Source organism: Melanerpes formicivorus, unplaced genomic scaffold, assembly GCF_026170545.1.
Source record: "Melanerpes formicivorus ecotype bairdi unplaced genomic scaffold, bMelFor1.0.p_v2 SCAF_1, whole genome shotgun sequence".
NCBI classification, from domain to species: domain Eukaryota; kingdom Metazoa; phylum Chordata; class Aves; order Piciformes; family Picidae; genus Melanerpes; species Melanerpes formicivorus.
Window position 1 is genome coordinate 34,543,987 of NW_027142353.1, and position 25,256 is coordinate 34,569,242.

General features: G+C 47.3%; 1 protein-coding gene across 5 annotated transcripts in view; it reads right to left on the minus strand.

The window, feature by feature from the left end:
- Positions 1–23,543, minus strand: part of PAK1 (p21 (RAC1) activated kinase 1) — a 120,850-nt gene extending 97,307 nt beyond the window's left edge. Inside the window, exon 1 of one of the 5 annotated variants that reach the window (XM_068139723.1) lies at positions 23,447–23,543. The gene's annotated coding sequence lies outside the window, so the exon portion shown is untranslated. Of the gene's footprint in view, positions 1–22,752; positions 22,933–23,107; positions 23,183–23,446 lie in introns of those variants that run through there. The other 4 variants (XM_068139693.1, XM_068139676.1, XM_068139712.1 and 1 more) reach the window with 4 other exon arrangements.
- Positions 23,544–25,256: the final 1,713 nt, after the last annotated feature.

The window sequence follows — 25,256 nt, forward strand, 5'->3', positions numbered from 1 at the left end:
CTACAACTACCTGAAGAGAGGTTGTAGACAGGCAGAGGTTGGTCTCTTCTCCCAGGCAACCAGCACCAGAACAAGAGGACACAGTCTCAAGCTGTGCCAGGGGAGGTTTAGGCTGGAGGTTAGGAAGAAGTTCTACACAGAGAGAGTGATTTCCCATTGGAATGGGCTGCCCAGGGAGGTGGTGGAGTCACCATCATTGGAGGTGTTCAGGAGGAGACTTGATGGGGTGCTTGGTTGCATGGTTTAGTTGATTAGGTGGTGTTGGATGATAGGTTGGACTCGATCTTGAAGGTCTCTTCCAACCTGGTTTATTCTATTCTAATCTATTCTAAAGCATCACACTTCAAATTATTCCTTAGGATGTTCTTATTTATCTGCTTGAGACTTACGTAGTCAAGCACCTTCTAATCTGTGCTGCTTGCAATAAGAGCTGACTGCCTGCTCTTTCTCTGCACAAAGAAGTAACAAAGGCTTGGAATAAAGAAGTACCCTGAAATTGTCTTGGAAGGGAAAATGAACAAGGAGTCTCTGTAGAAAAGGATAATATTCCTTCTCCCCCCACGCCCAACTCTTTCTGCCTACACTAGAGGCTCGTAAGAATCTCAGGATCTTTCTCTACATTTTCTCTACACAAAAGCATCCCTCCATAAAACACAGCTCGGTGACAAAATGTTACTGACACAGGTGAAGGAACAGCTTCTGCTGGGTAGCACAGAGCACCTGCGAGTGTCCAACAGCTCTGCTACCCACACATACCCCAAGGACACAGTCTGAGTTGAGGAAGGACACACAAGTTTACAGCACAGAAGAAACACCATGTGGGTTTCCAGACTTCTGTCCTGCTCTGTTTCTGGGGTTTCTGTTTCCACCCTCCAACCCCCTGCTAATTTTGCAAGTGACTCCAGAGCGAGGCATAGAGCAGGGATCTGATGGCTGGGGCAGGTTGCCAGGCAGAAGCTGCTGGGTCTGGTGCCACACTCAGAATGGAAACAGCATAGGGAGCAGAGCAGGAGTTGGCAGTGCTCTGCCATCCTTACCCATCTCCTGTGCAACCTCCCCGGTTGGGGACATGGGCAGTGCTCAGCGTTTGTCCCTTCCTCCTGAATGTGCCTCACAAGTTTGTTTCTGGCTCAACCTACCAAATGATTACAACATTTTACCCTACTTCCTACAGAGCATAAGTGGCACAAAGCAGAGATCTGGATCACTTCTCCTGGCACAGTTTATGGTGTTCTTGTTTAGACCACCTACACCAGCGTTGGGGTTTCCATTTCAGGCCTCTCTCTCTGGGAAACCATCAAACCATCAAGACTCTCTCTCCAGTTTCTGCACTCTAACATGTTTAAAGCCCATGGCACAATCTCTCAGACTTACATGATTCACACTGACCTTGCTCTTCACTTCCCCTATCTGACACCAGGCTGACTCCCTGTTGACCTCCACTAGAAGCACATGCTCCAACCTATGAACTCATCCCACAGCAAAACACGTTCAAGCTGTGGCATAGCCATCAGATTCCTTTCTGTCTGAAGTGTGCTCTTTTAGATTGCTCTGCAGAACAGCTGAAGGACGTTATTCCAACCAGCTTATCTTTGCCTCCCCTTCCTGCTGCTCTGCTCCTCCAAAGTGTTTCCTCCTTTCATAGCAATGATGCCCAGCAGCTGTGTACAACTGCAAAGCCCCTGTATCAGGAACCCAACGAAGGTCAGCAAGGGCAAGAGTAGGGTCCTCCAATCAGGGAGGAATAATCCCCTGCACCAGTATAGGTTAGGGGTTGAACTGCTGGAAAGCAGCGCCACAGAGAAGGACCTGGGATTCAGGTCTTTCATCATGAGTCAGCAATATGCCTTTGTGGCCAAGAAGGCCAATGCTATCTGGGGTGCTCCAAGAAGAATGTGGCCAGCAGGTCAAGGCTTTTTTTCTCTACCTCTGCACTAGAGAAACCACATCTGGAGTATTGTATCCAGTTCAAGAGAGAGAGAGAATTACTGCAGAGAGCCCAATGGATGCTACAAAGATGATGAGGGGACAGAAGCATCTCTCTGATAAGGAAAGACTGAGAGACCTAGGGCTGTTTAGCCTGGAGAAGAGCAGACTGAGGGGAACTTCTCAATGCTTATTAATATGTAAATGATGGGGATCAAGATGATGGGGACAGTCTCTTTCAGGCAGTGTCCAGCAACAGGACAAGGGAGCAATGTGCACAAACTCCAACACAGGAAGTTCCATCTGAACATTGAGAAAAGCTTCTTTCCTTTGAGAGTTACAGAGGTGTGAGAAAAGCAGCATGGACCTCACTCAGTGGCTTCAGTATCTTTGTATCAATGGATGCAATAAGAAGACAGGAAAAACCTCTCCAGAGCTTTTCAGAAGGAAAAAAACAAACATTGCTGGCTACCACCAAGTTCAGCAGGATGCCACAAGGTCACAACTGTGACTTCTACCAGGAGTTTAGCTTCTTCAAAGCCATGCTGGTATTTTGATAGGGTAGTAAAACTCCCTCCCGTATGTGAGACCTTCTGAAAGGGATGCTCACTTCAGCTGCTGTAAACAAGCAGCAGATGCTAACAACATGCCAGGTTTGACTCATGAACTTCATTAGCATCTTCACAGAGCTTGTGGTTTGTTTTTCAGATTTCTCTTTGTGCTCAGGGAATGAGATCCTCTTTCATTTACATGCCCTGCTTCCAGTAATCCAACAATTGAGTTTCAACACCTTTATCGTTTCTTTCTTCTGAAGACAGAAAAGAGGCAACAAACAAACAAGCAAAAGACCAAGCCCACACCCTGGATTTTCCCTTCTTAATTGCACAGAAAATAAAACCTCACTCATCTACTCCCAAATCCCTTTCAAGCTTTGCAACTGAAACCAAATTTTAGTTCATTGCATTTCAGAATCATAGAATTGCCTGGTTGGAAAAGATCCTAAGATCATCAAGTCCAGCTATAACCTAACACCTCCCTGTACACAAATATTAGGCCTATATTGTCAGCACTTCATCCAAATGCCTTTTAAATGCCTCCAGGGATGGTGACTCCACCACTTCCTTGGGCATCCTGTTCCAGAAACAAATCCAAGAGCCTCCAAAAGGTTGGCTTGGGACTTCCAGTCCAAATTGTCTTCATTCTCAAAGACCCAGTCCCACTGGCACCTCTACTAAACCCAAAGCAGCCCAACTGGCTGGTGGAGACCACACTGATGGCAACAGTCCTGCTCAAGGAGATAGGTGAACCTAGGGTTGCAATATAATACCCTGGCAGCAGGCACAGGAGTAGAAATCACCTGAGCTATCACTCAGCCATGGCTGAAAGGGCTTGACAGCAGATTTGTGTCCCATTTGGCTATTCCCACTGCGAGAACAACAACCTCAGGCAGTTCTGCAACATCCACTCCTGTATCTGCTCAGACCCACAAATGAATGGGTCAAAACAAAGATGTAAGGTGACAGACCCTTTGCTTCAGTCCAATCCCTTTGGCTGTCAGCCAGCCTGGAGCAAGTCCCACAGGTAGAGAGAAGCAGAGAGAGATTGGAATCAGGTCTTCCACTGGTGAGGCAACCGATTTCGCTGGCCTCTTCACCACTCCCTCAGGGCTGTTTTCACTCTCTCATGAGAATCTGGGATATAGTTATGTAAAAGAGATTCCTCACCCTTAATTAAAATAAAGTTCACATGCACACCCTGCTGAAGGCAGCACTTAAAGAAAAGGAAGAAAGAAAATATTCATCACTTCTCTGAGGGATAAGCCACTTGTAATTAAAAACAAAAAAAATAGACTCTGGGCACGCACAGAAGGGAGTGCTGAATGCTTGCCAGCCACCTGGCTAATCACTTCCTATGAAAAGCTGCAGAAGAAAGCCCTGGGGAAAGGAAGGGTCATGCTGAGTCTCTTGCAAAGGTAACACAGGTGGGATTTGCCCTGCGTGGGCGACAGCTGCACAGCCTGACACCAAACTCCACCTATTCTGAGGCCAAAAGCAGCAATTCTTCTCCACTGCACTTGTAACCTGCTCTTTCATCTGGTTTAAAATCAAAGCCCATCTTGTTCTATCAGAACTTCCCTGGTTGTAATAGCAAAAGGGAGCTAAAAGATCTTTCATATTCAGCTTCACCTGCTGATTTTATCTTTTAAACCTCATCAAATGGTCTGGGTTGGAAGGGACCTCCAAAGGTCATTCAGTCCAACTCCCTCTGCAGTCAGCAGGGGCATCCTCAGCTAGATCAGGTTGCCCAGAGCCCTGCTGAGTCTCACCTTGAATATCTCCAGGGATGAGGCCTTAACTACCTCTTTCCCTCCATCCCATTTGTTGGCATTCAACAAGCCCAAGTGCCGGGTGATGCACTTTGGCCACAGCAACCCCATGCAGTGCTACAGGCTGGGGTCAGAGTGGCTGGAGAGCAGCCATATAAAAAGGGACCTGGGGGTGCTGATTGACAGACACCTAAACATGAGCCAGCAGTGTGCCCAGGCAGCCAAGAAGGCCAATGGCATCCTGGCCTGCATTAGGAATAGTGTGGCCAGCAGGAGCAGGGAAGTCATTGTGCCCCTGTACTCTGCATTGGTTAGGCCACACCTTGAGTCCTGTGTCCCGTTCTGGGCCCCTCAGTTTAAGAAGGACATTGAGACACTTGAATGTGTCCAGAGAAGGGCAACAAGGCTGGGGAGAGGCCTTGAGCACAGCCCTGTGAGGAGAGGCTGAGGGAGCTGGGGTTGTTTAGCCTGGAGAAGAGGAAGCTCAGGGGTGACCTCATTGCTGTCTACAACTACCTGAAGGGTGGTTGTAGCCAGGAGGGGGTTGGTCTCTTCTCCCAGGCAACCAGCACCAGAACAAGAGGACACAGTCTCAGGCTGTGCCAGGGGAAGTTTAGGCTGGAGGTGAGGAGAAAGTTCTTCACTGGGAGAGTCATTCGCTATTGGAACGTGCTGGCCGGGGAGGTGGTGGAGTCACCATCCCTGGAGGTGTTCAAGAGGGGATTGGATGTGGCACTTGGTGCCATGGTCTAGTCATGAGGTCTATGGTGACAGGTTGGACTTGATGATCTTTGAGGTCTCTTCCAACCTTGGTGATACTGTGATACTGTCCCAAAAAGGAAGAGTCCCAGCCATCTGATCTTCTCCTACACATCCCACAGAGGACGCAGGTGTATCAGGCATTCATACCGAAGCAAAATTATACTCTTCATCCCTTCCTGGTGAAGACAGTGGCTTTTTTGGTTGCTGCTGTAGTGATGCTTCCCTCCTCTTCCTGCAAAGTGAAATCATCCCTGATTTTTTACCTCCTATTATTCATGTGTGTAGTGGTTTGAAATGCAGCAGCAGGTTCAAGTCAATCCATGACCATGTGGCTTTATAACCTTTCCCCCAACCTTGCAAGCAGCTTCAAGTTCCTAACAGAATTTTTCTGAAAACCTAAATTTATTTCATCCACTTTGACCCTTTGTTCCAACACCTCACAGAACTTCTTAGGGTAGAGGAGCAGGATTTTCTTTTCTCCGAAGCCACACTCAACTCTTCCCCAAGAGTGAACATTTCTCTGTGTCTCCAGAGATCCTTATTACAAACCCTTCCATTCCTGAGGGCAGTACTATCTGGTGTGCTGTTCCCAGGGTTCTCTCTAGAGATCTTTTATAGATGGGAATTACACTGGCAGCTCCCCACTCCTCTGGCACAGCAGCCATCTGAGGTGATAAATGCTACAGCTTGGCCAGCAGTTCTGCAGTTTCACAGTCAAGTTCCTCAGGGCTCTTGGTTGAAACCCATCCAGCCCTGGTGACTTACTGACATCTCATTTATCTATGTGGTCTAATTTTCCTTTTGCATTAATCTCAAGTTAGTTTCTCTGATCTATTTGCTATAAAATTCCCACTTGGTGTGGGAATGTTCCTAACACCTTCAGCAGTTAAGGTTTTATATTCTCTGCTGTGGCTTTATCAACTTCAAGTAACCTTCTTACACTTTTGTCCTCAAGCACTCCCCAAGGTACCCTAATCCTAATGGTTTATATCCTAACGCATCTTATATTCATATCCTGATGGATGTGTTGTGTCCAGTTCTGGGCTCCCCAGTTCAAGAGAAACAGATGGCCCTAATCCATGCCAGGCAATCCAAGGTGCAAACAGCTGCAAATTTAAGTGCTTTTACCCTGGCTGAAGTACTGAAGCAGGCACCTCCCCTGCTACCACACACAGCATTTCTGCTCTTCACAGCACGTCCTGAACGGTGAAATCATCGCAGATTTACTTCCTGTCATTCGGGTGGCTTTACAACTACAACCTTTTCTCCAACCTTGCAGCAGTTTCAAGTTCTTGACAGAAGTTTTCAGGAAATCTAAATTGAAAAGACGGGATGAGGCACTTAGTGCCATGGTCTAGTTGATTGGGTAGGGCTAGGTGATAGGTTGGGCTGGATGATCTTGGAGGCCTCTTCCAACCTGGTCCATTCTACGATTGGACCATTGGGAGGGGGCTGCCTCAACCCAGCACACACATCCACTTTAACCCTTTGTTACCAACACTCACAAGGTCACTGCAAATGCTCTTTTCATCTGAGGCTATGAAGCTACCTCTCTCTCTGTGCAGGCACTTGCACAGTGGAGACCAAAACAGTTTCCTTCTTCCACACCCTCCATTCCTTGGCATTTACACCCTTCAGGAGTCCAGAAACAGTCCTGCCCTCCTCCTCATTTTATAAAAACTCCACAAGTGTAGAGCTCTTTTATCTCCCTTTTGCGTCACGCCCTCCAGCCCCAAAGTCATTTCTGTTACTTTCCTTCAATTTTCTCCTGTTTGTCTGCTTAGAAAGGAACAAGGAACAAAGGCAGCAATTACTTCAGGAAAAAAAAAACCAACCCAAACAAAATACCTCCCCTCATAGCCTTTTGCACCGATCAGCAACATCAGACCCAAATTTCAGAAACATATTTAAGAGCTTTTAAAAATACTTCAGCAGCTTAGGTGCCAAATCCCAGCAGTTTCCGAGGGAATCAAGCGCCCACACGCTGACTGGATTCCCACTAGATGCCTACCCACATCTTTTAGTCTGTAACCACATGAAACACTCCACTTTTGCTCTCAAGGTTAGGCTCTCCAGTGCTGCTAAGACAGTCCTTGAACGTTCCCACTGAAACCCATGGGCTACTGAGAGAGTTATGTCCCCAAGTTAGGAGGGAAAAAAAGAAAAACAGGGAAAAATGGGAAAGAAAAAAGCAACCAAGCTCCAGAACTTTCTTTTGCTCCTCCACACCCAGCAGATCTCACCAAATACCTGCTGCACACCTCCTGACAACATGAAAGTTTCTCATCTTGTTTTCATCTTGGCTATGAGCTCCGAGGCACAGATGTTGCCAAAGTCTTCCTGTACCCATTTCAGGGTGTTCAGAGATAGAGTGACATTATTCTATACCAGAAATGTGTTTTTCCTGTTCCTCCCTGTGCCTGCTGCTTCTCCCTCTGCCCTCTACATCTGCATGACAGAAGAGAGTAGATAAATTCTCCAGCAAAGTTGTGCGTTATGCTCACTGTGAGCCTTTATGTGCACTGTTTGGGTGAAAGGTGAGAACGAATCGCAGCACCTCCATAAATAAGCCACCAAGCATTTGTACAAGAGATGAGTCCTGCACTATAGCAATTTGACTACCAACTGAGGGCCTGCAAGGTGGAACAGCAAAACAATGGACATTTTGTGTGACTGGCAGCAGCATTAGCAACTTAATTCTGGCTTGGATTTAAGAAAATATATAGTTCTAGCTGGACACCAGCAAGAAGTTTGGGCCCAGCTTAAAACCTGCTGGGGAAAAACAACATTTCAGTTCTGAATCACCTTTTCAAGATTATAAGAATATACAAAACACTTGCAGGGTGCAAGACATGATGCAGGTGATGGGGAAAATCCCCCAGAGTGCTCTGCTATGCTAACAAATGAACCTACCAGGCAAAGCATGGAAGTTCCTACAGCATGGCAGGGAAGCATTATGCTTCCACACTGGGTCAAAGGAGGATCCAGAACAGCATAACAATATTAAGAACAGAGAAATACATGGCCTGGTTGTGATTTTCCATCAGGCTCCTTCTCCCAAATACATTTCATAAAGAGAGAGAAACAGATAGAAAGGGGTCAAAATCCATTTTGTACTGAGGACTTTCAAATACAGGTCCCTGCTCACTGCAAGGGGGTTGGACTAGATGAGCTTTAAAGGTCCTTTCCAACATAAAGCACCCTATGATTCTATGATAAGCTGGTCCAGCAGGAGCTGACTGGGCAGGTGCTAGAGGTTTCAAGAGCTCAAGTACCAGGGAATGAGAAAATAAAATAGTCAAAATTAAAAGCTGTGCATGTTAGGAACCACAATGCAGACAGACATTTCAAGAGTGAGAAGGCACTCACTTGTGAGCTAACCCTGAGAAACCAGCCACCAGATCTAGCCATACATCTTGCAGTCCTTACATCATTAATACTACACTGCCTCTATGTTCACTCCTGTTGCTCTGTTAAGTTTTGTGCCAGGTCAGCTCACCGACAAGTGCCAAAAGGGAAAAGCGCCCTTGACTTTGGATGGCTGCATGCCATGATGACCTCAGCTGTGCCAAACTGCAACCACTGATTGCAGCCTCCAAAAACAGGCAAGCAATGAGCAGGCTCCCAGCAGGTGGAGAGAGAAGCCTCCTCCTGTCTTTTCATCACGCAGTCAGTCTCTGAGAAAATGCAAGATCAGAATTAGGCTTTTAATATTAATTTGTGCTGACCACATCAAAAGGAACACAGCTGCCAACAGCCACATCTTTGGTTGATAGTTTTGTGATAGGGGTAGTGGGAGTTGGGGAAAAAAGCAAACAGGCTTCTCATCTGTTAGTCGAGAAGAACACAAAGGCAACCACAGATTATTTCTTCCCAAACTAGTTCATTAGGAAGTTAGAATCAGAGCCCTCACAGAGAGGTTGAGCAGTCTGTAAGCAGAGACTAGCACGGGTTGTGCTTTATATAGATACATTTCACTGCTCCCCTCTATCACACACCAGTGAAAACAGAAACAAGGCTAACAAGAGCCCCACCACAGAAGGGAAGCATGAGGTGGGGGTTGGTCTCTTCTCCCTTTTAGCAGGTGATAAAAGGAGATGAAATCACCTCAAATTGTTCCAGGGGAGGTTTAGGTTGGATAACAAGAAAAATTTCTTTCCTGAAAGGAAATTGTTCAGGCATTGGCACAGGCTGCCCAGGGAGGTGGTGGAGTCACCATCCCTGGAGGTGCTCAAGAAACGTGTGGGCATGGCAATCTAGGACACCATTTAATGGCCATGGTGGTGTTGGGTTGACTCAGTGTTGGACTCAATGATCTTAGAGGTCTTTTCCAACAGAAACAATTCTGTGATTCTATAAATTAATGAGAAAGCAGGAAGACAGACCACAGAGCTCACACATGCTCATCCTACTGGATTTCAGGTGATTTGCCTATAGCTACAGGAAGAGCAGATGGAATAGAATCTCAGATCTTCACACTCAAACACAACTACACCACACAACAGATGAGATCACCTTGTTGAAGTCACTGCTCCTCAACGCTGAGCCAGAGTAACAGGGTGGGATTGAATGAGCAACTGAACATCGCCAGATACACAACGCATCTGCTGCAGTACTAAACTTAAGGCTTGGTGACACAAACAGGTATGATGCTAAGAGCAAAAAACCACTTGCTGCTCAAGTGAGATTCTTTTCCCCTCCATGACCATCATCATCACCTCCCAAACTGCCAAATATCAGTGAAACATTTTTGAAGGAAACAAAATGCCCACACAAAGCACCAGTGGTGGCATTTGGAGTAGGTCCCAGGATGAGTAAGTACTGGATCAGAAGGCAGGAAGGGCTCTTGCAGGATCTGCCTACAATTAAAAAGGACTGGCTCTTCAAAACAAAAATAAAGCAAAAGGCATGTAAAATAAAATTGATGATGTGCCAGCCTGATCTAGTGTGGGGTGTCCCTGCCCATGGCAGGGGGGTTGGAACTAGATGATCCTTGTGGTCCCTTCCAACCCTGACTGATACTATGATACTATGTGAATTAAACACAGGGGGAAAAAATACAAACCATGACGCTGGCGATTCCCTAATTTGCTGCAGGAGGCAAATGAAATCAAGCTGAGATCATTTCAGCACTGCCATGGTTGGGGGGTTTCTGGTTGGTTGGTTTTGTGGGGTTTTGTTTGTTTGGTGATGTTTGGGGGGGGATTTTTTTTTTGGTTGGTTGGTTTTGGGTTTTTTTGTAGTGGCAAATAACTTCAAAAGAAAACATTGCACACAAGAGAAGACTTTTTTTGGCTGTACTAAGCAAATGACTAAATTCTTACAAATATGGCCAGCTCACCACTTCTGCATCTGAAGGACTCATTCCAGAGAGACACAGGACAAATGAAAATGCTGGTAGTCAGACATCCATGAGGAAGACAGTGAGAGATCTCTGACCACTTAACCTACCTTTGCCTTCTCCTGCCCTGTCCCCTCAAATCCTCTCTTCACCCTGAGTAAATTGGAGACGAGTCTGGGAGAGGGGACTGTTATCATGAGCTGGCAGGGTGCTGCTTCAGGGAGTCTAACTTTCAAGTGAAGCCAGAGCCCTCCTGTGACAGAGCAGTGAGTCACTCGATGACAAGTCCCTGAGGCATTTAGACACTGTTTTCAAATTCCAGCAAGTGACACTGTTTTGCCTTCTCTGACTGAAGGATGTGCCTTTATTGAACCTAGAGCTCAAACACCACCTGTGACCGTCTGCCTCCATTTGAAGGCAGCCTACACAGGAAGAAACACTAGTTCTGCTCTGCTTTTTGGCTTTTGGGAGAGCTTTGAAGGAATCCTGGGTGGTTTGCTGTTTTTGTTTTGTTGGGGTTTTTTCTTTTCCTCCTTGTAGAATGTCCTGCTTTTGCCATTCCCAGCCCTACCCTCACCCTGAAAGTAATTTGTACAATTAAATAGTTCATTGTGTCTCATCACCAAACTGCCTGCTTCATAGATGAAGGCAATGAGCCAAATGTATCTCCTGATATCCAAGTCTCCATTCTCCTCCCAGCCCTGAGGAGGTTGCTTCTCACTGAGATGGAGGACAAAATATTTGACCTCCCTGCTGCTCATTTGTGTTTGTCTGGTATCTTCAGAATCACAGATGTGATGTATGAGGACTGGACAGGAGCTGACATCGTACACTCACAGCCCAGAAGCCAACCGTGTCCTAGGCTGCATCCAAAGCAGCATAAGCAGCATGTCAATGGAAGGGATTCTGCCCCTCTGCTCTGCTGAGACCCCACCTGCAGTGCTGGGTTCAGCTCTACAGTCCTCAGTATATGAAGGACAAGGACCTGTTGGCATGGCTGCAGAGGAGGACACAAAAATGATCACTTTGGATATGAAGGAAAGCTGAGAGAGCTGGGGGTTGTTCAGCCTGGAGAAGAGAATCCTATAGGGAGACCTTAATCTGGTCTTTCAGTGCTTAAAAGGGGCCTATAAGAAAGATGGAGGCAGACTTTTTAGCAGATTCTATTGTGACAAGACAAAGGATGATGGTTTTAAACTGAAGAAGGGAGATTCAGTCTAGACAGAAGGAAGACATTTCCCTACACTGAGCATGGCAAGATTCTGGCCCAGATTGCCCAGAGAGGTGGTAGAAGCCCCATCACTGGAAACATTCCAGTTCAGGTTGTTTGGGGCTCTGAGCAACCTACTCTAGTTGAAGATGTCCCTGCTGATTGCAGAGGGTGTGGACTAGAAGATTTCTAAATATCCCTTCCAAGCCAAACCATTCTATGACTGTTTCTCATCAGTCTTAGAGGTGGCCAGGGAAAGGAAAGATGGGCAGGAGATGCACAAAGGCAAAAGGCAGACAAACAAACAAACAAGGTTTTAAGAGCTCTAAGTAAGAATTGGAGACAGAGAAAAGCAGCCAAACAAACAGGAAGGATACAGAAGTTAGTTCACACACACTACAAGTGAAATTTATGATGATTGTCAGGGCTGCCAAATGTGAAGAGACACCAGAGGTTAGAGCTTCACCAAGATAAAAATATCAGTTACAGTTTGTTCATACTCTTCAAATCTGGTTTAGGAACATAAGCAAGGGATTGAAACAGGCCTGGAGAAGCAGTTCTAGTCCCTCCTCTTTCATACTGTTTAGGCAGTGGATAAGACTCCTGCTGCTTTCTGTGCATTTTGTACAGCCTTTTTAATCATTCCCTCTGCTACCAAGGGAGTCAGAACTGCCTGGAAGAATTTTTAAGACACATAAATGTAACAGACTGAAATCTTTACCAGACATATAGGCTGATGCAACATGAAGAAATTTGATGAGGCAGAAATTAAGACAGGGTTTTTATTAGATCAACCTAGCTGTGACAACAATACTTGTCACTGGTTCCCTCTCCTTCCTCCCATCAAAACTTCTATGGCCTTCTGCAAGGCTGCTCAGTGAAGACTCTTAAGGCTGTGAAGACTGCAGTGATTCTGGAGAATTAAGTTACAACGTTAATGACATTGTTAAGCTGCAGTAGATGGCCTCACTTCCCTCCCCAAAAAAAATTAGGAACCAGAAGCTCAAACCAACCCTGCGTGATTAAATCTCAATGTGGAAGCCTTCGAGGCACACTTGGATCAAATTCTGTCATTTATTTCCTTGGATAGGAGTGGGAGAAGTCTCCTTTAGATGGCACAGATTGTTGCATATGTTTCACATCCCCAGAATCTTGGAGCTTAACAGAAAACATCAAACACCTTGACACACACCCACCACATGCACACATTTTACCAAAGAACCTCACCAATTACTGTGATTATCAAAAGGTGGGAGGTTTTGGTGAAGAGCTATGGGGCATTATCACGATTCATTTCAAGGCCACTCCTTTGACTTCAGCTCCCACAACTTGTCTCTTAATATCACAGCACAGTGAGGGTGGGAAGGGACATCTGGGGATCATCTACTACAGCCCCCTTGATAAAGCACGGTCCCCAAAAGCAGGTTGCTTAGGATCACATCCAAGTGGGTTTGGAATCTCTCCAGAGAAGGAGACCCAACAACCCTCTCTGGACAGCCTGTTCCACTGCTCTGGCACCCTCACAGGAAATATTTTTTTCTCATGTTTAGATGGAACTTCCTGTGTTCCAGTTTGTGCCCATTGCCCATTGTCCTTCTGCTGTGCACCACTCAAAAGAGCCTGGCCCCATCCTCTTGATGCCTGCCCTATAGATATAAGCATTGAGAAAAATCACACAATCATAGAATGCATTGAGTTGGGAGGGATCTTTAAGGGTCATTTAGTCCAATCCCACAAGATACCCTCTCAGTCTTCTCTTTTCCAGACTGAACAGCCCCAGGTCTCTTAGCCCCTCCTCACAAGGGCTATGCTCGAGTGCTCTCATCATCTCTGTGGCCCTCCACTGGACTCTCTCTCTTCAACTTTGGCTATGGCAACCCCATGCAGAGCTACAGGCTGGGGTCAGAGTGGCTGAGAGCTCCCAAACGGAGACGGACCTGGGGATACTGATCAACAGCCACCTAAACATGAGCCAGCAGTGTGCCCAGGCAGCCAAGAGGGCCAATGGCATCCTGGCCTGCATTAGGAATAGTGTGGCCAGCAGGAGCAGGGAGGTCATTGTGCCCCTGTACTCTGCACTGGTTAGGCCACACCTTGAGTACTGTGTCCAGTTCTGGGCCCCTCAGTTTAAGAAGGACATCGAAACACTTGAACGTGTCCAGAGAAGGGCAACAAGGCTGGGGAGAGGCCTTGAGCACAGCCCTGTGAGGAGAGGCTGAGGGAGCTGGGATTGTTTAGCCTGGAGAAGAGGAGGCTCACGGGAGACCTCATTGCCCTCTACAACTACCTGAAGGGTGGTTGTAGCCAGGAAGGAGTTGGTCTCTTCTCCCAGGCAACCAGCACCAGAACAAGAGGACACAGTCTCAGGCTGCGCCAGGGGAGGTTTAGACTGGAGGGGAGGAGAAAATTCTTCACCGAGAGGGTCAGTCATTGGAATGTGCTGCCCAGGGAGGTGGTGGAGTCACTGTCCCTGGAGGTGTTCAAGAGGAGACTGGACATGGCACTTGGTGCCATGGTCTGGTCATGAGGTCTGTGTTGATAGGTTGGACTCAATGATCCTCGAGGTCTCTTCCAACCTTACCTATACTGTGATACTGTAACTTGGGAAGCCCAAAACTGGTCACAGTACTCCAGATGTGGAGTACTTTCACCTCCAGAGTAGAGGGGAAAGAAAACCTTCCTCAAACTGCTGGTCACACTATTCTTGCTGTACCCCAGGACACCATTGGCCCCCTTGGCCATAAGAGCACACTGCTGGCTTCTTGTCAACTTGCTGTCCACCATTTTGTTGTCCATCATCTGCAATCTGCTGTGACCTGCTGTCAGAGATGCAATGTGGAAACTGGACTCACATCTTAATCCAGAGAGAGACTGATGATGTGATGAGTCAACGGCAAGGGCAAACCAGGGATGTGAACTATAAGCTTTGGTGGTTAAACAGGAGAGTTTGCTCTCCTGGGCAACCTGGCAATTATATTTAATCAAACTTCTGTGGAAAAAAGAATTATCAACGGCCATATCCATGGGAAGTGCCATCCACTCAGTCATTCCAGAATCTTTGTTTCAGGTCTTTATCTTCCTCCAGACTCCCTCCTGCATGAACACTGAGCATTACTAGAGCAATTTCTCATTTCAGACAGAAGTGCCACGAGTCCAGAGGCTCAGACCGTCTCAAGCAAACCCTTTTTTAAAGATATTACTTAACAAAATGCAATACTTAGTAAAGGACGGGGATTCATGTCAGAAATCCAGCTTTAAATTACTTAAGGTTCCACAAGGTGATTAGATCTGTGGCATGAAAAGTCACATTCCTTTATTTTGGAGGCCACCATATAGATATTTCTTAGGAATTCGGGGAAATGGGATAATTTGCCTCTTTTTTTATGAACCAATGTCATAGAAACATAGCAGGGCTTAGGTTAGAAGGGACCTCAGAGATCATCTACTCCAACATCCTTGCCAAGAGCAGGGACACCTAACAACTAGATTCGATTGCACAAGACTGTATTCAACCTGGCCTTAAACAGCCCCAAGGAGAAAGCATCCACAACCATCCTGGGCAACCTATTCCAGAGTCTCACCACACTCATACTGAATAACTTCAACCTACGAGCCAGTCTAAACCTACAAGCCAGTCTAAACCTACTCTCCCTCAGCTGAAAACCACTTCTCCTTGTCCTGTCACTAGACATACTTAAAAAATTCCCTCTCCTGCCTTTCTGGAGGATCCCTTCAGGTATTGGAAGGTAGCTCTAAGGTCCCCCTCAGTCTTCTCTTCTTCAGGCTGAGCAACCGCAGCTCCCTCAGCCTGACCTCATAGCAGAGGCACTTGAGCCCCTGGATCATCTTTGTGGCCCTCCTCTGGACTCACTCCAACAGCTCTGTGTCCTTCTTATGCTGGGGACATCAGAACTGGATGCAGTATTTGAGGTGGGGTTTCAGAAGAGCAGAGTAAAGGGTAAGAATCACTCCTCTTGACCTGCTGGCCATAATCTTCTTGATGCAGCCCTCTAATGAACTTCCTTGAGCTTCTGAGCATGAATCAAAGGGTTTCCCTTCTGTGTGCTTTGTTTTGAGACAAATCCAGGTTGCTAAAACTTAGTCAATGTGTGAATATCTGCCTTTTCATTTTTTAACCTAAACACAAATATTAGTCCAAATATGCACTAATTTGGATCACTCTCAATTAAAGCAACATTTTGGTACATAGCCCTACGACTACGTCTTCCAGTCTATTAAAATGGCCTGTTAAAGCAATGTTTTAATCAATAAAACAGGTGAACTTGAGCTCCAGTAGGAGTCAACATCTTGCATGGCGTGTAGAGGGAAATGACATAAGAATCTGTCCAGAATGAGGTATTCCTGAAAGGATGAGGACATATAAATTGTTCTGTTTCCAGAAGAAGTGCAAAATGTAATGAGGAGTTTTATAATTGAATGTCTTATTAATTTTAATGAGCTAACCCATATTGCATTTCAAATCCTGATGTGTCTGCTCACTGCCAATTCCTTTCTGTGCTGGGGCACTCCCTGGTCTTTGCAGCGGTTATCTCACTGTTCAGTCGACCTTCTGTTGTGAACGGACACCAGAATCCAGACTCAGGTGAGCAGTTCAATGAACCAGGAAAACAAAGGATACTTTATAAGCCTGGCCTTGGGTTTCTTTCCTCCTCCACTTCAACACAGGCTGGAGCTACAGCACTCAGTAAAAGCTTCAAAGACAGACCGCACCTCGCAGAGGGCCTTGAGCTGAAATGAATCTCAGAGCTTCAGCAGTGCAGACAGGGTTGAGAAAGGGGGGTTGGGATATTCCTCCCCTTCTGCTGCTGAAGGAAATCAGCTTTTCCTTCATCCCAAACGAGTCTGAACTACAGAGGCACACAAATTTCACATTCAGCTGTGACTTCTAGCCTCTCCACAGCACAACTGAAATAAGACATTCTTGAAATACCTACTAAAGGCAAATGATAGATTCATCCTGGCACAAAGCCTTTGAGTTTAACTTGTTGGGGGAAATTGCATAATGTTCGCTTACATGCAGCTGGAGAAATTAAACCTAAGTTCTCTGTTCTTTCTACAGAGGAGTTTGGGTTAAGTGGCCAAGCTATTTGTATTTTAAAACCCACAGAGCATTTGGGAGTATGTAGGTGCAGAAAATAATCTATAGTGGCAATTCCTTATGCTCAAGAGGTGATAAGGTATTTCGCATTACACTAAGCTTTCTGTATGTAAATGAGGGGAAACCACATGAAGCAAGCCACCAGTTCAAATATAAATATTCCTCACTCCAGCTTCTATTTCATGAATAGAACATAAGCCCTGAGAAACGTGCTTCATCTTGGAAGAGGCATCAGCTGAAATACTTGTGTGTTGCCACTTAGAGTCATTACGAGAATGGATAGCTCAAAGCCCTGCCAATGCTTAGAGAAACTCAAGGTCCCAAGAGCACTGCTGTGACACCTTTTGAGTGCCACTCCTTCAAACTGAGTCCTAGCATTTTGTGTTGGATTTTCCTTCTCTCTGCTGCCATCTGTGAATTTCTCAAATGCCATCAGCTCTAAACCACAGACATTGTAACTTGCCCCATCCCATTCACGGTCAGTTTGGACAGGGCTCCACACAACCTGCTCTAGTTGAAAATGTCGCTGCTCATGGAAGGGCGGATTGGACTAGATGACCCTTAAAGGTCCCTTCCAAACCAAATCATTCCACAATTCTATGAACATCTAACCCATAAGAACAGGAAATGGCATCTTAAAGCAAATTTGGATGACTCCCCCAGGCCCAACTCACACAGAACATGAACAGTAATTCCTTTCCTTCCCCATTCTCCATTTAGATTACAGGAATGAACTGACTAAGGAAAAAGAAGATCAAAACAGACATGGAACAAGGCTTTACATCCCATTTACATGCAGAACATAACTGTCACTTGACTTACCTCTAGTCACACAGCTACAGGCCCACCTAGATCAAGGAGATGTTTGCAGGTAGAGGTCATATGCTTCAAGCTGGTCACAATACATTGCACACACTGCCTCTCACATGGTAATTTTTCCTACCAAAGGCCTTTGTGATCCCAACTATTTCTTTACCACTTCTGCAGTGTTCTGGTTTGGGCTGTTATTTCCAAATTAGGACCTTTCTTCTATCCTATTACCTCTTTTTTCTCATCCAATTTCAAAACCTATGATGACAGAAGAATGCCTGATTTACCACCACTATACTTCACTGATTCTAGGCAGGAAGTAGGAAATAGGCTGACTTTAAGGCAGTTATATCAGCTTAAGGGTGAAATAAACTGGCTATAGAGCAGGTCCAAAGACCAGAGGAGGAAAGAAACCATGAAAGGGAAGTTACTGTTTAACCTGCATCTCAGACTAGATGTAAAGATGAGAAAGGCCATCGTTAGCTACATGACTGGAAACCAGAACGCTTGCCAGTCTGAAGAGCCCAGACAATTCAACACAAGCATTTTAAGTACCTAAACCAGAACTGAATGCTTTTACTTTTTCCTCCACATTCCCCTGGAAATGCACTTAATCAGCTGACTTTTTTATTTTTTTGTTTCCCCTTCCCCACCCCAACAAGCCAGTGCTAAAATGAAGGGAATTTGTGAACACTCCGCTGCTGCAGTGCTTTTGCCAGTGGATTTGTTAGCACTGCTTTCTGCCGGCATCTCCACAGTGAGCTCCTCTCAGCTGCATGTTGCCACAAAACCTAATGCATGGGAGAGGAGACCAATGTGACTACAAAGAGGAATCAGCACTTTTAGAGTGCAACTCTCTGACCTATTTTTAAGTGTCTACTGGAGGATGGTATGTACCACATCCTAAAAAGGTCTTTCCTTCTCTACTGGTCATACTGGGAGCCTGGGGAGACTTTTTCAACTCCGAGGATCCATTTCTTCACTATGAGGGTGGATAGGCACTGGAACAGGGTATCCAGAGAGGTTGTGGATGCCCCTTCCCTGGAAGGGTTTAAGGCCAGAGTGGAAGGGGCTTTTAGCAACCTGGTGTCCCTACTTGTGGCAGGGGGTTCAGAACCAGACAATGTTTAAGGTCCCTTCCAACCCAAACCATTCTATGTTTTCAGCTCCAAGCATCGCACAAATCCCACGAAGCCCTGAAACTCTGATATGCAGCCCACTACTACATGCCATAAAGGAGACAGAGCATTGAAGGGCCAAACCACTCCTACCTACAGCTCTGAGGATGTGCTTGAGGAGCACAAATCCAGAAGAGTCATCACTGGTGTCTGCATTGAGCACTACCCCTCACAGCCACATCAATGGCATCTACATGTGCTGTGCACAGCAGCACCCAAGTTCAGGAATTCCAAGCTGGGACTTAAGTTTGAGTAAAAGCCTGCTTAGCATAGGCAGGGTCAGACATTCAGGCATTTTTAAGCTATTCATTCCTAAAGAGCATCACATGCCTTATGCTCAGCACAGAAGAACTGATCACAGTGACTTATGAGCTACATGAGTGAGTGTCCACTGACAGTCCCAGCCATTCCCATCCCTGGGAACAGGGATGCAAAGTAGTTTCTACCAGCTGCAAGTGAATAAGAAGAGTTACACACTAGACAAATTGTTCTCTGCTTAAGCAAGTCAGTACAAAGACCAGCACCTCATCTAGTGGGAGGTGTCCCTGCCCATGGCAGGGGTATTGGAACTAGATGAAATTTAAGGTGCTTTCCAACCCAAACTGTTCTATTATATGATTCTATGATAAGAAGAACATACACTCATAGAATCATAGAATTGTTAGGGTTGGATGAACCTCAAGGATCATCTAGTTCCAACCCCACTGCCATTGGCAGGGGCATCTCACACTAGATCAAGTTGCTCAGAGTCACGTCCATCTGGCCTTCAAAACCCCCAGGAACGAGGCTTCCACCACCTCCCTGGGAAACCTGTTCCAGTGTCTCGCCACCCTCATGCTGAAGAACTTCCTCCTAACATCCAATCTGAATCTACCCATTTCTATTTTTGTTCCATTCCCCCCAGTCCTATCATAGTATCATTCAGGGTTGGAAGGGACCACAAGGATCATCTAGTTCCAACCCCCCTGCCATGGGCAGGGACACCCCACACTAGATCAGGCTGCCCAGAGCCTCAGCCAGCCTGGGACGGGGCCCCAACCACCTCCCTGGACAACCCATTCCAGGGTTTCACCACTCACATGGTGAAGAACTTCCTCCTCACATCTAGCCTGAATCTCCCCACCTCCAGCTTCATTCCATTCCCCCTAGTCCTATCACTACCTGAGATCCTGAGAAGTCCTTCCCCAGCCTTCCTGTAGGCCCCCTTCAGATACTGGAAGGTCACAATTAGGTCACTTCGGAGCCTTCTCTTCTGCAGACTGAACAGCCCCAACTCCTTCAGTCTGTCCTCATAGGAGAGGTGCTCCAGCCCTCTGATCATCCTCGTGGCCCTTCTCTGGACACCTTCCACCACCTCCATATTCCTCTTGTAATAGGGGCTCCAGAACTGGATGCAGGACTCCAGGTGGGGTCTCACCAGAGCTGAGTAGAGGGGGAGGATCATCTCCCTCGACCTGCTGGCCACACTTCTCCTGATGCAGCCCAGGATCTGACTGGCTTTGCGGGCTGCAAGTGCACATTGAGAGCTCATGTTGAGCTTTTTGTCCACCAGCACCCCCTATCACTCCCTGACACCCTCAAAAGTCCCTCCCCAGCTTTCTTGTAGGCTCCTTTCAGATACAATAAGGTCTCCTCAGAGCCTTCTCTTCTCCAGACTGAATAGCCCAAACTCTCTCCATCTGTCTACAGTCTACCCAACTCCTATACAGACCAAGATACCTGGTTGAAAAAAATTAGTTCAACTCCTTGCTAGGCAGAGAAAAAGGTTCTTTCACACCACACAGTTCTGGCACACATATTCTATCTTCCCATAGAAGTAAAAAGCCAACAAGAGATCTTCTTGTACCTGTCAAAGGGTTAACCTACTGACTAGGCTTTAAAGAAATAACACTTTTGGATCCAGTCACCTGGTTTCAGGCTGTTTCTTGTACCTCCTCACACAGAGTGGTCAGATCCTTTACAAAGTCAGTCTGCTTCTGTTATCCCCTGTTGACAAGATGAGCTGTAAACCCAGATCGCTTCAAGGGTGGAGCTACGCATCATTTCTCTATGTTGGTACTGAGAAAAGTCTGTTTCAGCTCTAGGTGGTTCTGTATACTCTGAAGGATATGAGGGATGTGTATCATAACAACTAGCTTTTGAAATTACAAAGCTTCCCACACTGAGGAAGCAAAACAGGTGCACAAAGAGGAGAAAGAAGGGAAGAAGCCACACCACAGCTAGCTCATACTTGAAAAAAGAAAACAAAACACTAGTTAGCAAACCAGGTGAAATTCAGTAACTTGTTGCCATAGTTGAAAGACAAGGTAAAAGAGAGTTGAGACCTGGAAAAGGACAAACCAGAATCAGCAGCAATTAAACAGCTCTTTGATCCCTTGGGCAAAAAGAGTTTTAATTGAGCACAAGCAAGGCCGCCAGAAACACAACCACCGAGTAATGTAATTTCACTTGTGGAAGCTACACTGGACTTGTCACACGTTTCTTCCAATATCCCTGTGATGCACAGAGGAGCACGAACCAAAAGCCTTGCATTTCCCCTCTCTTTTTTTGCCCTCTGAGGAACATTCAGAGAACACAATATTCCCCCAAACCACTCAAAGTGTTCCCACTGTCATGCTACAAGAGCATTCTCCTCTTCAGTTTTATTTTTGGCTTTCATTTCCAAGTCAAAGAATGGTAGTTATAGAACCTCATGTAAAGAAGCTGGTCGATCCCCACAGGGCTCAGCCTAAATACCTGCCCAGCTTAAACTCCAGCTTTGTTATTCAGTACACCTAAGAAAAAATTCTATCCTATGGCCCAAGACAGGAGCAATCCACAGTTAAACAGATTCATTACTGAGACACGTTTCAATTTCCACCCTACTTTCTGTTCTCCGTGCAGAGATGAGCCTCACTTCTCTGACTTATCCACAGAACACACACAGGGAAAAGCAATTTCTAAGCATCCAGTGGACACACACAGACAAACTGCTCCACAAGGAGGAGTTTTTCCAGCCTTACCCTAACAAGCTGTGAGCGAAATTAACACACCCCCACACCAAGAGATGTTGGAGCAGCAGCCGGGGAGATGCTCCCTGCTTTGCCAGGTGATGTGCGCAAGCAATGCCAGGAAACTCCAGGTACGGAGAAAGGGGAGGTGGTTCAGTGAAAGGCATCTATGAGTCACTGTACAAAGAGTAATTGCGAGCAGAGAGAACAAACACTCCTTCTGTGCGCCACACAGCCATTTCGCCCAGTACCCACTTTCACTTTGGAAAGCTTGCCTGCCTAAACAGCTTTTACAGTTGTTGTTGCATATACATAGATAGACACATCACATTTCATCACGGCATAAGGTGCATGCCTTCCAGCTGCTAACAGGTACCCTGCAAAGAGCCACGTTTTGACATCAATCTATAAATCCTGCTCCTCGAGTAAAAACTCCTGGAAGTAATGTGGGAATCAGGATCAAGCAATGCTCAGCAGCAGCAGATGCACCATGACACACACACGGAAGGAGCCAGCTATTCGCAGCGATCACGAATTTTAAACCCTCTGGATAACAAAAGCAGCAAGAAGAGGTATTACAGGCGTGGAGAGCTGTGGGTTGGGGCATTTCCATCCACAGAGGAGGAGAGAAGCGTTAACTGCCCCCGAGGGCTCGTCCTGCGGATGATGCCTCTCCTTCGGAAGCCCAGGAGAGCGCCCAAAGGTGCCACCTATCCCACAACGTCACTTCACTACTACCCACTCCCCAGAGCGAAGCCCCCACTTTGAGCAAGAGGCTGGACTAGTGACCTCCCGAGGTCACTTCCAATCTGAATTATGCCACGATCCTAACTTCAGCTTTGCTTTTAAGTACTTTAACAGCAAAAAATCCACCGCTTCCAACACACACGGGCAGGGGGAGTTCAAAGCCACGCTCCCACCTCTCCATCCCTGCGCACCAGCCACACAAAGCCCGGGGCTGCATCACCCCATCGCCCACCAAAGGGTCCAGCTCCTCAAGTCTTTGTGTTTGCCCAAAGCGCCCACCCCTCCAGCCGAAGCCAGGACCGGGATGCTCAGCAGAAACTCTGGGCTGAGCCCCGATTCTTACCTCAAACCCCTGCCCGGGACCCCCAAACGTGCGGATCCAAACGGCTCCCCGCTCGCAAACCCCCGAGGGCTGAAGACAACTCCCTTTGTTAAATGAATGAGCAGTGGAGGCAGGAGGGGGAAGGAAGGCAGGAGGAGGAAGGGAGACAGGAGGAGGAAGGGAGGACGGGGGGGAGGCAGGAGGGGATAGGCAAGAGGGGGGAGTCAGAACAGGGGGGAGCCGGGCTCGGAACCTTGCTCCTAAAAGAAAAGGAAAGGAAAGGAAAGGAAAGCCCCAACCGCTCAAGCTCTTCGCAAATGTCCCGGCTACACAACCAGAAGCGAGGAAATCCCCTCCCCGGCCCGGCAAGTCTCACCTTCCGCCCGCCGCAAGGTGCTGCCCGGCTCCCCGCTCCGCTCCCGGCTGCCTCCCTCCCGCCGCCCCTATTGTGGGCCCGGCACCGCCTCCGTCCGTCCTCCCCCCTCGCCCGCCTTACCGCGGCCATTGGCTCAGGGGGGGCCCGCCCCGCAGCCCCCCGCCTCCAAGGTGGGCAGCCGGGTACGGCGGGCGTAGGAGCCGGGGATGAGGGGCAGGACCTTCCCGGCTTCCTTCGGGAACGGGGCGGTGCGGGGGAGCCCCGGGCTCCTCAGTATCGGGGCGCAGCATCGCTGCTGGGTGGCTTAGGGTGAAAAGTTTGGGGGTGCTAGGGTGGTACCTTCGTAATGGGGCAGGTTTGGACCCCAGAGCTTGCTTCCGGCTGTCGGGAAGTGCAGGCTGTGGCAGAGGCTGGCTGCTGCTTGGAGCCCGGCACCTTCGCAGGGCAGAGGGAGGGAGGGAGGGAAAAGAGGGAGGGAGCGAGTGAGCGGCGTTGGCCTGGGACGTAGAAGTCTTTCGTGATCACGCCATCAGCGGAGCTAGGATCGCGGGGAGTGGATCACCGGCAATCCCACTCTTGGCACGACTTTATTTCTGTCCCTCGGTGCTATTGCTGCGCCGGCTCCTTGCTGCTAAGGGCTACGTGCGGGCAGAGCCAAAAAAGGCAAGACTAAAACGGGCTCTGCCCTGCTCTTGTGTTGCACAAGCCGAGACGTCCATACCTTCCTTATATTGCAGGGATGCGGGTGTTTGCTCTCCCTGGGATCCAGAGCTCGCTGGAAACTTGTTACCCCGAGTTAACAGGAGTTTTCAGCTCGTGCTTGTGCTGAAGGAGGAAAAGAGTGGCACAGCCACTCTGCTCTCAAGAGCAGAGCGTGGGCATGGTGAGGTTGTGCACTTGGAACACGGTGTCTAGACGTCCAGAAGTGAATGTTGAGTGAAGCAGGTGGATAGGGTCAAAAGGGAGGCAAATAATGCCGGTCACCACCCCAGACATGCCTTTTATACCAGACTGTGTGCCTACACCGGGCACATTGAGACTGCACTGCCGCCACTGTGTCCTTCTGCCTTGTCCCAGCCTTTATCAGCTCCTGTGATAAGTTTGTTTGGGAGCTAAACCAGCAGAAAATTAACCTCGTAAAAATAAACAAATGGAGGAAGTGAGAATGGGAGTCTGGGGAGAGAAGGGAGAGTGGGGCTGCAACAAAGCTGGTTGCAGTCATAGAATCATAGAATGGTTTGAGCTGGAAGGGACCTTGAAGATCATAGTATCATAGTATCAGTCAGGGTTGGAAGGGACCACAAGGATCATCTAGTTCCAACCCCCCTGCCATGGGCAGGGACACATTCCACTTGACCAGGCTGCTCAAGGCCCTGTCCAGCCTGACCTTGAACACTTTCACAGTGGGGGCATCCACAACTTCCTTGGCAACCTGTTCCAGTGTCTCACTGCCTTCACTCTGAAGGAATTTCTTCCTAATCTCCAGTTGAAATCTACCCTCTTCCAGTTTAAAGCCATTCCCCCTCGTCCTATCACTACAAGCCCTTGTCAGCTCAGCCAGCTGTGGGGTTGCACACTTCTAATTATTTCCCTCTTGAATTAATTTAAAATTGGATTCAAAACCTTACTGCATGAGCTCGTGTCATTTGAGTGCAGTGTGAAGGTGCTCATGTCAGTACAAGACAGTATATTGGTCACTTCCCATCATAGGGGAGCCACCATTAGCCTGTGTTAAGAATCCCCCAGTTACATGGGAGCTATGCTTGTGTGATTGCTAGGGTGGAACTGAAGAGAAACCAGTGCAGCTCAGCCTGGACGTTGGATCCACAGAAGACACACCATCAAAGCTGGAGTTAAAACCAGTTACCCTGCAGCCCTGAACTGAGATCTGGAGATAAGCTTCCTTCTGTACCATCCTCAAAATCACAAAGCCTTTGCAGAAACATGGATGTACCCTGATCACCTGAAAAATAAACCTTGAAGCCCAGGCAAGTAATCAGTCCAAAATACACATCAATGTGCCTTGTTTGACAAGGTGTTTTACTAAATACATTCCTTCAACCACTTGGAGAATGGCTGTGGAAAGTAATTGCAGTGGTTGACCTAAGGCCTGCTCCATATACAGCTGGTGTGATGTTTAAAGGTACTC